The sequence below is a fragment of the Salvelinus namaycush genome, chromosome 18, assembly GCF_016432855.1.
Source record: "Salvelinus namaycush isolate Seneca chromosome 18, SaNama_1.0, whole genome shotgun sequence".
In the NCBI taxonomy this organism is placed as follows: Eukaryota; Metazoa; Chordata; class Actinopteri; order Salmoniformes; family Salmonidae; genus Salvelinus; species Salvelinus namaycush.
Genome location: NC_052324.1, coordinates 4,985,047 through 4,996,047, shown reverse-complemented (window position 1 = coordinate 4,996,047; position 11,001 = coordinate 4,985,047).

Genomic DNA, 11,001 nt, shown 5'->3' with positions numbered 1-11,001 from the left:
CACACACAAACACACACACACACACACACACACACACACACACACAGGAAGCAAGGGGTAGTGCGCCATAGCAGCCCTTGCTACAATCAGTTCTCATCTGGCAGAAGAGCCTAATGCATTTCACGAGGCCCTCCTGTGACGAATGACTTCACAAATAAACTTGATTAAGTTAAAACATTCTCGGGCATCCTCTCCAAGCTAGAGAAATCTTGTCATCAATTTTATCCCCAAATCGGTATCCATCTTACACTATCTAACCGTAGAAGAGAACATCGTTTCAGAGGTAATTTATTTTAGTTTTATAAATTCAACCTTGGTCCGAATATACAGTGCATTCGGAAAGTATTCAGACCCTGTGACTTTTTCCACATTTTGTTACGTTACAGCCTTATTCTAAAATGGATTAAATCAAACTTCACCGTAGGGATCGTGCCAGGTTTCCTCCAGATGTGACGCTTGGCATTCAGGCCAAAGACTTCAATCTTGGTTTCATCAGACCAGAGAATCTTGTTTCTCATGGTCTGAGAGTCGTTAGGTGCCTTTGGGCTGTCATGTGCCTTTTACTGAGGAGTGGCTTTTATCTGGCCACTCTACTATAACGGCCTGATTGGTGGACTGCTGCAGAGATGGTTGTCCTTCTGGAAGGTTCTCCCATCTCCACAGAGGAACTCTCAAGCTCTGTCAGAGTGACCATTGAGTTTTTGGTCACCTCCCTGACCAAGGCCCTTCTCCCCCGATTGCTCAGTTTGGCCACGCGGACAGTTCTAGGAAGTGTCTTTGTGGTTCAAAACTTCTTCCATTTAAGAATGATAAAGGCCACTGTGTTCTTGGGGACATTCAGTGCTGCATACATTTTTCGGTACCCTTCCCCAGATCTGTGCCATGACACAATCCTGTCTCGGAGCTCTACGGACAATTCCTTCGACCTCATGGCTTGTTTTTTTCTCTGACATGCACTGTCAACTGTGGGACCTAGACAGGTGTGTGCCTTTCTAAATAATGTCAAATCATTTTAATTTACCACAGGTGGACTCCAATCAAGTTGTAGAAACATCTCAAGAATGATCAATGGAAACAGGATGCACCTGAGCTCAATTTCGAGTATCATAGCAAAGGGTCTGAAATAAGGTATTTCAGTATTTTTGTTTTTGCAGCAATGTCTAGAAGCCTGTTTTCGCTTTGTCATAATGGGGTGCTATGTGTAGATTGAGGAGACATTTTTTTTTTTTTTAATCCATTTTAGAATAAGGCTTTAACTTAACAAAATTTGGAAAAAGTCAAGGGGTCTGAATACTTTTCAAATGCACTGGACAAATTGATGAGGATTGAAAAGTAGCCGTCACTTGAGTTCCAGCTTTCCGAGTCTCCACCCATGGAAATGTCAAGTGCTCCCTGTGGTGGAAGTCTTGATGTCTTATGAAGCCCGTAAGCAGACCACAGGCCATATCCTGACCCGTTATTACCACACCCTGTGCGACCTGTGCAGTCCACTGATATCCAATCCTACTCTCCACTCCTCCTCTCTACTGCTCCAATTGGAATCTGAATGTTTTCACTGAGGTCAAGGTCAGAATCCCACGTGGGATTAACAAACCAGTAACCCCCTTCTTGTTTGAATTCCTTATTATTCATGGGGCTTCCAACAGCAGCCACACTTTAAATATCATAAGATTATTATATACACTGCTCAAAAAAATAAAGGGAACACTTAAACAACACAATGTAACTCCAAGTCAATCACACTTCTGTGAAATCAAACTGTCCACTTAGGAAGCAACACTGATTGACAATAAATTTCACATGCTGTTGTGCAAATGGAATAGACAAAAGGTGGAAATTATAGGCAATTAGCAAGACACCCCCAATAAAGGAGTGGTTCTGCAGGTGGTGACCACAGACCACTTCTCAGTTCCTATGCTTCCTGGCTGATGTTTTGGTCACTTTTGAATGCTGGCGGTGCTTTCACTCTAGTGGTAGCATGAGACGGAGTCTGGACACAAGTCTGAATACTTTCCAATTGCACTCATTGGTGACACGTCCCTGGTTACCCAAGCAACATCTGGTCTCACTATGCGTTAATAGCCCTACTAACTCAGTATGTTAGAGCCAATTTGCACTGTTCTGTGAAGGGAGTAGTACACAGCGTTGTACGAGATCTTTAGTTTCTTGGAAATTTCTCGCATGGAATAGCCTTCATTTCTCAGAACAAGAATAGACTGGGAGTACTTCCGGCGCCGACAGAGATGGTCGCCTCGCTTCGCGTTCCTAGGAAACTATGCAGTATTTTGTTTTTTATGTGTTATTTCTTACATTGGTACCCCAGGTAATCTTAGGTTTCATTACATACAGTCGGGAGGAACTACTGAATATAAGAGCAACGTCAACTCACCATCATTACAACCAGGAATAGGACTCTCCCGAAGCGGATCCTGTGTTTTGTCTTCCACCCAGTACAATGGATCTGATCCCAGCTGGCGACCCTAAACAACGACGCCGTAAAAGGGGCAAACGAAGCGGTCTTCTGGTCAGGCTTCGGAGACGGGCACATCGCGCTCCACTCCCTAGCATACTACTCGCCAATGTCCAGTCTCTTGACAACAAGGTTGATGAAATCCGAGCAAGGGTAGCATTCCAGAGAGACATCAGAGACTGTAACGTTCTTTGCTTCACGGAAACATGGCTCACTCGAGAGACGCTAACGGAGTCGGTGCAGCCTGCTGGTTTCTTCACGCATCGCGCCGACAGAAACAAACATCTTTCTGGTAAGAAGAGGGGGTGTATGCCTTATGATTAACGAGACGTGGTGTGATCATAACAACATACAGGAACTCAAGTCATTCTGTTCACCTGATTTAGAATTCCTCACAATCAAATGTCGACCGCATTATCTACCAAGGGAATTCTCTTCGATTATAATCACAGCCGTATATATTCCCCCCCAAGCAGACACATCGATGGCCCTGAACGAACTTTATCTGACTCTATGTAAACTGGAAACCACACACCCTGAGGCTGCATTCATCGTAGCTGGGGATTTTAACAAGGCTAATCTGAAAACAAAACTCCCTAAATTCTATCAGCATATCGATTGTGCTACCAGGGCTGGTAAAACCTTGGATCATTGTTATACTAACTTCCGCGACGCATATAAGGCCTTCCCCCGCCCTCCTTTCGGAAAAGCTGACCACGACTCCATTTTGTTGCTTCCAGCCTACAAACAGAAACTAAAACAGCAAGCTCCCGCGCTCAGGTCTGTTCAACGCTGGTCCAACCAATCTGATTCCACGCTTCAAGACTGCTTCGATCACGTGGATTGGGATATGTTCCACATTGCGTCCAACAACAACATTGACGAATACGCTGATTCGGTGAGCGAGTTCATTAGAAAGTGCATTGACGATGTCTTACCCACAGCAACGATTAAAACATTCCCAAACCAGAAACCGTGGATTGATGGCAGCATTCGCGTGAAACTGAAAGCGCGAACCACTGCTTTTAACCAGGGCAAGGTGACCGGAAACATGACCGAATACAAACAGTGTAGCTATTCCCTCCGCAAGGCAATCAAACAAGCTAAGTGCCAGTATAGAGACAAAGTAGAGTCGCAATTCAACAGCTCAGACACAAGAGGTATGTGGCAGGGTCTACAGTCAATCACGGATTACAAAAAGAAAACCAGCCCCGTTGCGGACCTGGATCTCTTGCTCCCAGACAGACTAAATAACTTTTTTGCTCGCTTTGAGGACAATACAGTGCCACTACCAAAACCTGCGGGCTCTCCTTCACTGCAGCCGAGGTGAGTAAAACATTTAAACGTGTTAACCCTCGCAAGGCTGCAGGCCCAGACGGCATTCCCAGCCGCGTCCTCAGAGCATGCGCAGACCAGCTGGCTGGTGTGTTTAAGGACATATTCAATCAATCCTTATCCCAGTCTGCTGTTCCCACATGCTTCAAGGAGGGCCACCATTGTTCCTGTTCCCAAGAAAGCTAAGGTAACTGAGCTAAACGACTACCGTCAACATGAAGTGCTTTGAGAGACTAGTCAAGGACCATATCACCTCCACCCTACCTGACACCCTAGACCCACTCCAATTTGCTTACCGACCCAATAGGTCCACAGACGACGCAATCGCAACCACACTGCACACTGCCCTAACCCATTTGGACAAGAGGAATACCTATGTGAGAATGCTGTTTGGATAGTACCCTCCAAACTCGTCATCAAGCTCGAGACCCTGGGTCTCAACCCCGCCCTGTGCAACTGGGTCCTGGACTTCCTGACGGGCCGCCCCCAGGTGGTGAGGGTAGGTAACAACATCTCCACCCCGCTGATCCTCAACACTGGGGCCCCACAAGGGTGCTTTCTGAGCCTTCTCCTGTACTCCCTGTTCACCCACGACTGCGTGGCCATGCACGCCTCCAACTCAATCATCAAGTTTGCGGACGACACTACAGTGTTAGGCTTGATTACCAACAACGACGAGACGGCCTACAGGGAGGAGGTGAGGGCCCTCGGAGTGTGGTGTCAGGAAAATAACCTCACACTCAACGTCAACAAAACAAAGGAGATGATTGTGGACTTCAGGAAACCGCAGAGGGAGCACCCCCCTATCCACATCGACGGGACAGTAGTGGAGAAGGTGGAAAGTTAAGTTCCTCGGTGTACACATCACGGACAAACTGAATTGGTCCACCCACACAGACAGCGTTGTGAAGAAGGCGCAGCAGCGCCTCTTCAACCTCAGGAGTCTGAAGAAATTCGGCTTGTCACCAAAAGCACTCACAAACTTCTACAGACGCACAATCGAGAGCATCCTGTCGGGCTGTATCACCGCCTGGTACGGCAACTGCTCCGCCCACAACCGTAAGGCTCTCCAGAGGGTAGTGAGGTCTGCACAACGCATCACCGGGGGCAAACTAGCTGCCCTCCAGGACACCTACACCACCCGATGTCACAGGAAGGCCATAAAGATCATCAAGGACAACAACCACCCGAGCCACTGCCTGTTTACCCCGCTATCATCCAGAAGGCGAGGTCAGTACAGGTGCATCAAAGCAGGGACCGAGAGACTGAAAAACAGCTTCTATCTCAAGGCCATCAGACTGTTAAACAGCCACCACTAACATTTAGTGGCCGCTGCCAACATACTGACTCAACTCCAGCCACTTTAATAATGGGAATTGATGGAAATTATGTAAAAATGTATCACTAGCCACTTTAAACAATGCCACTTAATGTAATGTTTACATACCCTACATTACTCATCTCATATGTATATACTGTACTCTATACCATCTACTGCATCTTGCCTATGCCGTTCTGTACCATCACTCATTCATATATCTTTATGTACATATTCTTTATCCCTTTACACTTGTGTGTATAAGGTAGTAGTTATGGAATTGTTAGGTTAGATTACTTGTTGGTTATTACTGCATTGTCGGAACTAGAAGCACAAGCATTTCGCTACACTCGCATTAACATCTGCTAACCATGTGTATGTGACAAATACAATTTGATTTGATTTGACTGATGAGTTTCACATGAAAGTTATTTTGTTTCTGGCCATTTTGAGCCTGTAATCAAACCCACAAATTCTGATGCGCCAGACACTCAACTAGTCTAAAGGCCAGTTTTATTTCTTCTTTAAATCAGGACAACAGTTTTCAGCTGTGATAACATAATTGCAAAAGGATTTTCTAATGATCAATTAGCTTTTTAAAATGATAAACTTGGATTTGCTAACACAACATGCTGATAATGGGCCTCTGTACGCCTATGTAGATATTCCATAAAAAATCTGCCTTTTCCAGCTACAATAGTAATTTACAACATTAACAATGTCTACACTTTATTTCTCATCAATTTGATTTTATTTTAATGGACACAAAACGTGCTTTTCTTTCAAAAACAAGGACATTTCTAAGTGACAACAAACGTTTGAACAGTAGTGTACATATACACACACACACACTACATATGCCCAAACACACATAATATCCATACACATGGATACTGATGCCACGCACACATTTACACACACACTTTCACACTCACCACATATTCTGCTGCTACTGTCTATTATCTATCCTGTTGCCTAGTCACTTTACCCCTACCTATATGTACCTAGCTACCTCATTTATCTCGTACACCTACACTCCGTACTGGTACTCACTGTATATAGCCATGTTATTTTGACTGTTTGTTATTCCTCATTCACTGTGATTTTATTCATATTTTTTTTAATCTTCAACTGTATTATTAAAAAAGGACTAGTACGTAAGCATTTCACTACTAAGCCGAAACCACACAGAGAGACAGAGTAGAGAGCACCCACTAACATACACTGCATAGTGTATGTCAACTTTATTGCCATGAGATTCCATAATAAACCATTGTATTTGTTATGTTCACTATGTAGCCCTTATTGTTGTGCTCCTTTTGACTCACCTTATATGTCCTACGGGAGCCACCGTACTTGCCTCCTGTTATGTTGTCTCACTAACGTGAGGAGAATTGTAGCTAATACACCCTACCAGTTTATAAAGGGTTTAGCTAGTCTCATACTTTCTACATAAGAGTGTTCTCTCTTGAACAGAGTTCCTAGAGTTCCCCAGCTGTATCCTGCCTTGGCTATATGCCTGTGCTCGAAATAAACAAATGGTAGGCATAAAATTAATGGATTTTTTCAAACATGTATTATTGGCACTGGCAGCAAACTTAACACTAAATAAACACGTTTTAACTATTCATGTCACAATTCCAGACGTAACACTGCATAAACAGTATTTTCTGGAAATGTATCTGCTCACTTTACCAGCTTTGCTTCACGTAGACGCAAGAAAAATAGACTTGCTTTCTAATTTGACGCCGTTGACGCCGTCTCCTTTCTCTCATTCAGTACCAGGCATTCTAATTCCAGCATGTACACGCTCGTTCATGCAAGCAAAAAAAAAAAAAGGCCGTTGTCAGGGAAATGACCGGACCAAGGTGCAGCGTCGTAAGCGTACATTTATTTTTAATGGCTCCAACAAGAAACAACAAAAAAAAAAAAAACGTGAAGCTGACTAGGGCTATACAGGCCACGAACACAGACAACTACCCACAACTAAGGTGTAAAAATAGGCTGCCTAAGTATGATTCCCAATCAGAGACAACGATAGACAGCTGTCCCTGATTGAGAACTATACCCGGCCAAAACATAGAAACAGAAAACATAGAAATAAAGAAACTAGAATGCCCACTCTAGTCACACCCTGGCCTAACCAAAATAGAGAATAAAAGCCTCTCTATGGCCAGGGCGTGACAGTTGTTTACAAAGCATGTAACAAATAACATTTGATTTGATTTCAGGCAGTCTTTTCAAATAGCTCTTACACTTAAAGGGCATTATCATAATTTTCAGAATTTCACAGTATTATTCCAAATTCATACCGTGGAAATATACACACAGTGGCCAGTTTACACCACCCCGTTCATGAAAATGGTTTGCTCCTACAGACAGTGAGTCACGTAGCTGTGGCTTGCTATATAAAGCAGGCAGACAGGCATCGAGGCATTCAGTTACTGCTCGATTGAACGTTAGAATGGGCAAAACGAGTGACCTAAGCAACTTTGAGCGTGGTATGATCGTCGGTGCCAGGCTCGCAGGTTCCAGTATCTCAGAAAAGGCCGGCCTCCTGGGCTTTTCACGCACAACGTCTAGGGTTTACTGAGAATGGTGCAACAAACAAAAAACATCCAGTCAGCGGCAGTCCTGTGGACAAAAACAGCTTGTTGATGAAAGGTCGAAGGAAAATGGCAAGAACCGTGCAAGCTAACAGGCAAGCAAATAATGGGGCAGTAGAACAGTGTTGTGCAGAACGGCACCTCGGAACGCACAACTCGTCAGTCCTTGTCACGGATGGGCTATTGCAGCAGACGACCACACTGCGTTCCACTCCTATCAGCTAAAAACAAGAAGAAGCGACTCGTGGGCACGCGATCACCAACACTGGACAATTAAGGAGCAGGAAAACTGGTTAGACGAATTCCGGTTCCTGATGCGTCATGTTGATGGTAGAGTCAGGATTTGGCGTAAGTAGCATGAGTGCATCGCCCCGTCCTGCCTGGTGTCATCGGTATAGGCTGGTGGCGGTGGTGTAATGGTATGGGGAATGATTTCCTGGCATACATGAGGTCCCTTGATACCAATTGAGCAACATTTCCATGCCCTGAAGAATTCAGGCTGTCCTGGAGACAAATGTGGGTCCGACTCGGTACTAGATGGGTGTACCTAATAAAACATAGGAATATCCCGTTTTTGACTGCACTGGGCCTTTATCTCTAATATCTTACGAGTAAGAATAAAGGGAACAGGGAAGCACCACAGAGAACCATTTGACACTGTGGATTGGGCTTCCTAAGTGCTTATCAGTTGACAATTAGTCATGTATTAGCAGCATCTTAGCACTTATTGATCATATGTAAACATAGCTAATTTGGGGATAATACAATATTAGGAATAATTAGACCCAGTGTTTTAAGCAGTGATTGTCTCCATGAGTTATATGAGTGGGGATGTGGAAGAGAGAAAGTCAGTTGTAGTAGTGTGGAAAAGTTGAGGTCCTATGTGTAACAGGCGCCATTGTGCCTGCTTAACAGTATAGCTTACTTCGTCATGATCCCGCACTGGACCTCGATCTTTGATCCTCTGCCTTGCAAATACACGTGAGCACCTGTTTTAGCCAATTACGCTACATAAAAACAAGCGATTGGATAGCATGAGACATTCCAAGCTGGGGTTATGAATCTAACTCTGTTAAGTGTGTGTGTGGGTGTCGGTGTGGGTGAAAGTGTGTGTGTGTGTGTGTGTGTGTGTGTGTGTGTGTGTGTGTGTGTGTGTGTGTGTGTGTGTGTGTGTGTGTGTGTGTGTGTGTGTGTGTGTGTGTGTGCAGGCATTGGGCGTGCATGTGCACCCCTGTGCGTGTTGCGTGTGTGTGTGGACCTGTGTGTGGGTGTGTGTGTGTACCTCAGTGATGAAGGCCTTGGCGGTGGCAGGGCTCATGAAGAGCACGGCCCGGCGCAGCGTGTCTCGGTAGCGGTGGAGCTCCTCCACCCTCATGGTCCGGAACATGCTGGTAATCATCATGTTGATGTTGGACTCCACCTTCTGAAGCGACACGTCCATGCCTTGCTGAGACGTCTTGTCCAGGAAGTCCTGGATCCCACGGATATCTATATGGAAAGAGGGAGGGATGGGTGGAGAGGGAGAATGGGGGTAGAGCGATAGGGGCAGGGGAGGGAGAGGGGGATAAACGGGGACGAGATGGAGAAAGGGAGAGGGATTTGCATCACATTCATTGTGCGGACACCTGACATGGCAGTCACAGTTTGAACAAGTAGATTGAATGCCAGATAAAACATCTGAGCCGCTATTGTCGAGTTAAAGACATGTCAATAAACTCACTGACCATCTTTCCACAAACTATAAAAAAGGTTATTGGAGATCACCTTTCACTGTTCCCCTTAATATGTATTTGGATACCGGTACTATAAAATCACAGTATTATCCATTCACTTTTATCACATTTGCTCTTGTAGAAAAAGGTTGGAATATATAGCCATTAGCATGTCTTTTTCAGTGTGCTGGAGTGAGACCTGTGTAGTACATTTGTCACTGCAGTGATGAAGCTGATGTCTCACAGAGGAGGTAAATAAAACATGAATCATAGCCAGAGAGCTGACTGGCTGCTCATCTCCTAGCAAAAATGACCCCATTGGCCCCATGTCCCACATCAGCCCGACACGGGCTAGCCCACAACAAGCCCAACACAGACTAGCCCACATCAATCCCACATCAGCCCAACACAGGCAAGCCTGCACCAAGCCTACACCAGCCCAACACAGGCTAGCCCAACATGGGCCAGGCCACACCAAGCCCAGCAAGGTCTAGCCCACAAAAGCACAGCTACCTCATAATGTAGAGTCGAGGGCTCATCAGAATATTTGGGGGCGTAGTTTACAAATACCTAATTCATGTTGTTAAGTTAAAAAAAGAATACAAGATAAAAATTGCTGACACCCTTCAAACCAATTAGGGATCAGAACTTTACAGCAAATTATCTCAGAATCATCTTTCTTCAAATATAACCTCATAGTTAATTCTAAGTTCACACGTTCTTTTTGTGAAACCATTTCTGAGAGTGTCGTTCCAGTTGAAGTATTCTGTTGTGTGATGGCAACAAATAAATGATATTGTACACTGCCAATGATGAAGTGTGTTAAAAACCTTTATGGTACCGGGGGCAGTATTGAGTAGTTTGGATGAATAAGGTGCCCTATGTAAACTGCCTGTTACTCAGGCCCAGAAGCTAGGATATGCATATGCATGGTAGATATGGATGGAAAACACTCTAAAGTTTCCAAAACTGTTAAAATAATGTCTGTTAGTATAACAGAACTGATATGGCACGCGAAAACCTGAGGAAAATCCATCCAGGAAAAACTATTATTTTGAAATGGCTGTTTTTCCATTGAAAGCCTATCCACCATACAAAGATTTATGACCCAGTTCACGATCCCTATGGCTTCCACTACATGTGGCCAGTCTTTAGGCATTGTTTCAGGCTTTTACTCTGAAAAATGAGGGAGAAACAGCACTTTCAATGAGAGGAGAGTGGAAATTTCCAGAGATGTTTCCTGCGCATGACCAGGAGTGCGCCTTTCTTGTTTTTCCTTTTCTATTGACGGAGATATTGTCCGGTTGAAATATGATCGATTATTTATGACAAAAACAACCTGAGGATTGATTATAAACATAGTTTGACATGTTTCTACGAACTTTTATGGTACTTTTTAGATTTTTCTTCTGCCTGTTGTGACCGCGCTTTGTGCCAATGGATTACTGAACAAAACGCACCAACAAAACTGAGGTTTTTGGATATAAAGAGGGACTTTATCGAACAAAACAAACATTTATTGGGTAACTGGGAGTCTTGTGAGTGCGACCATATGAAGAT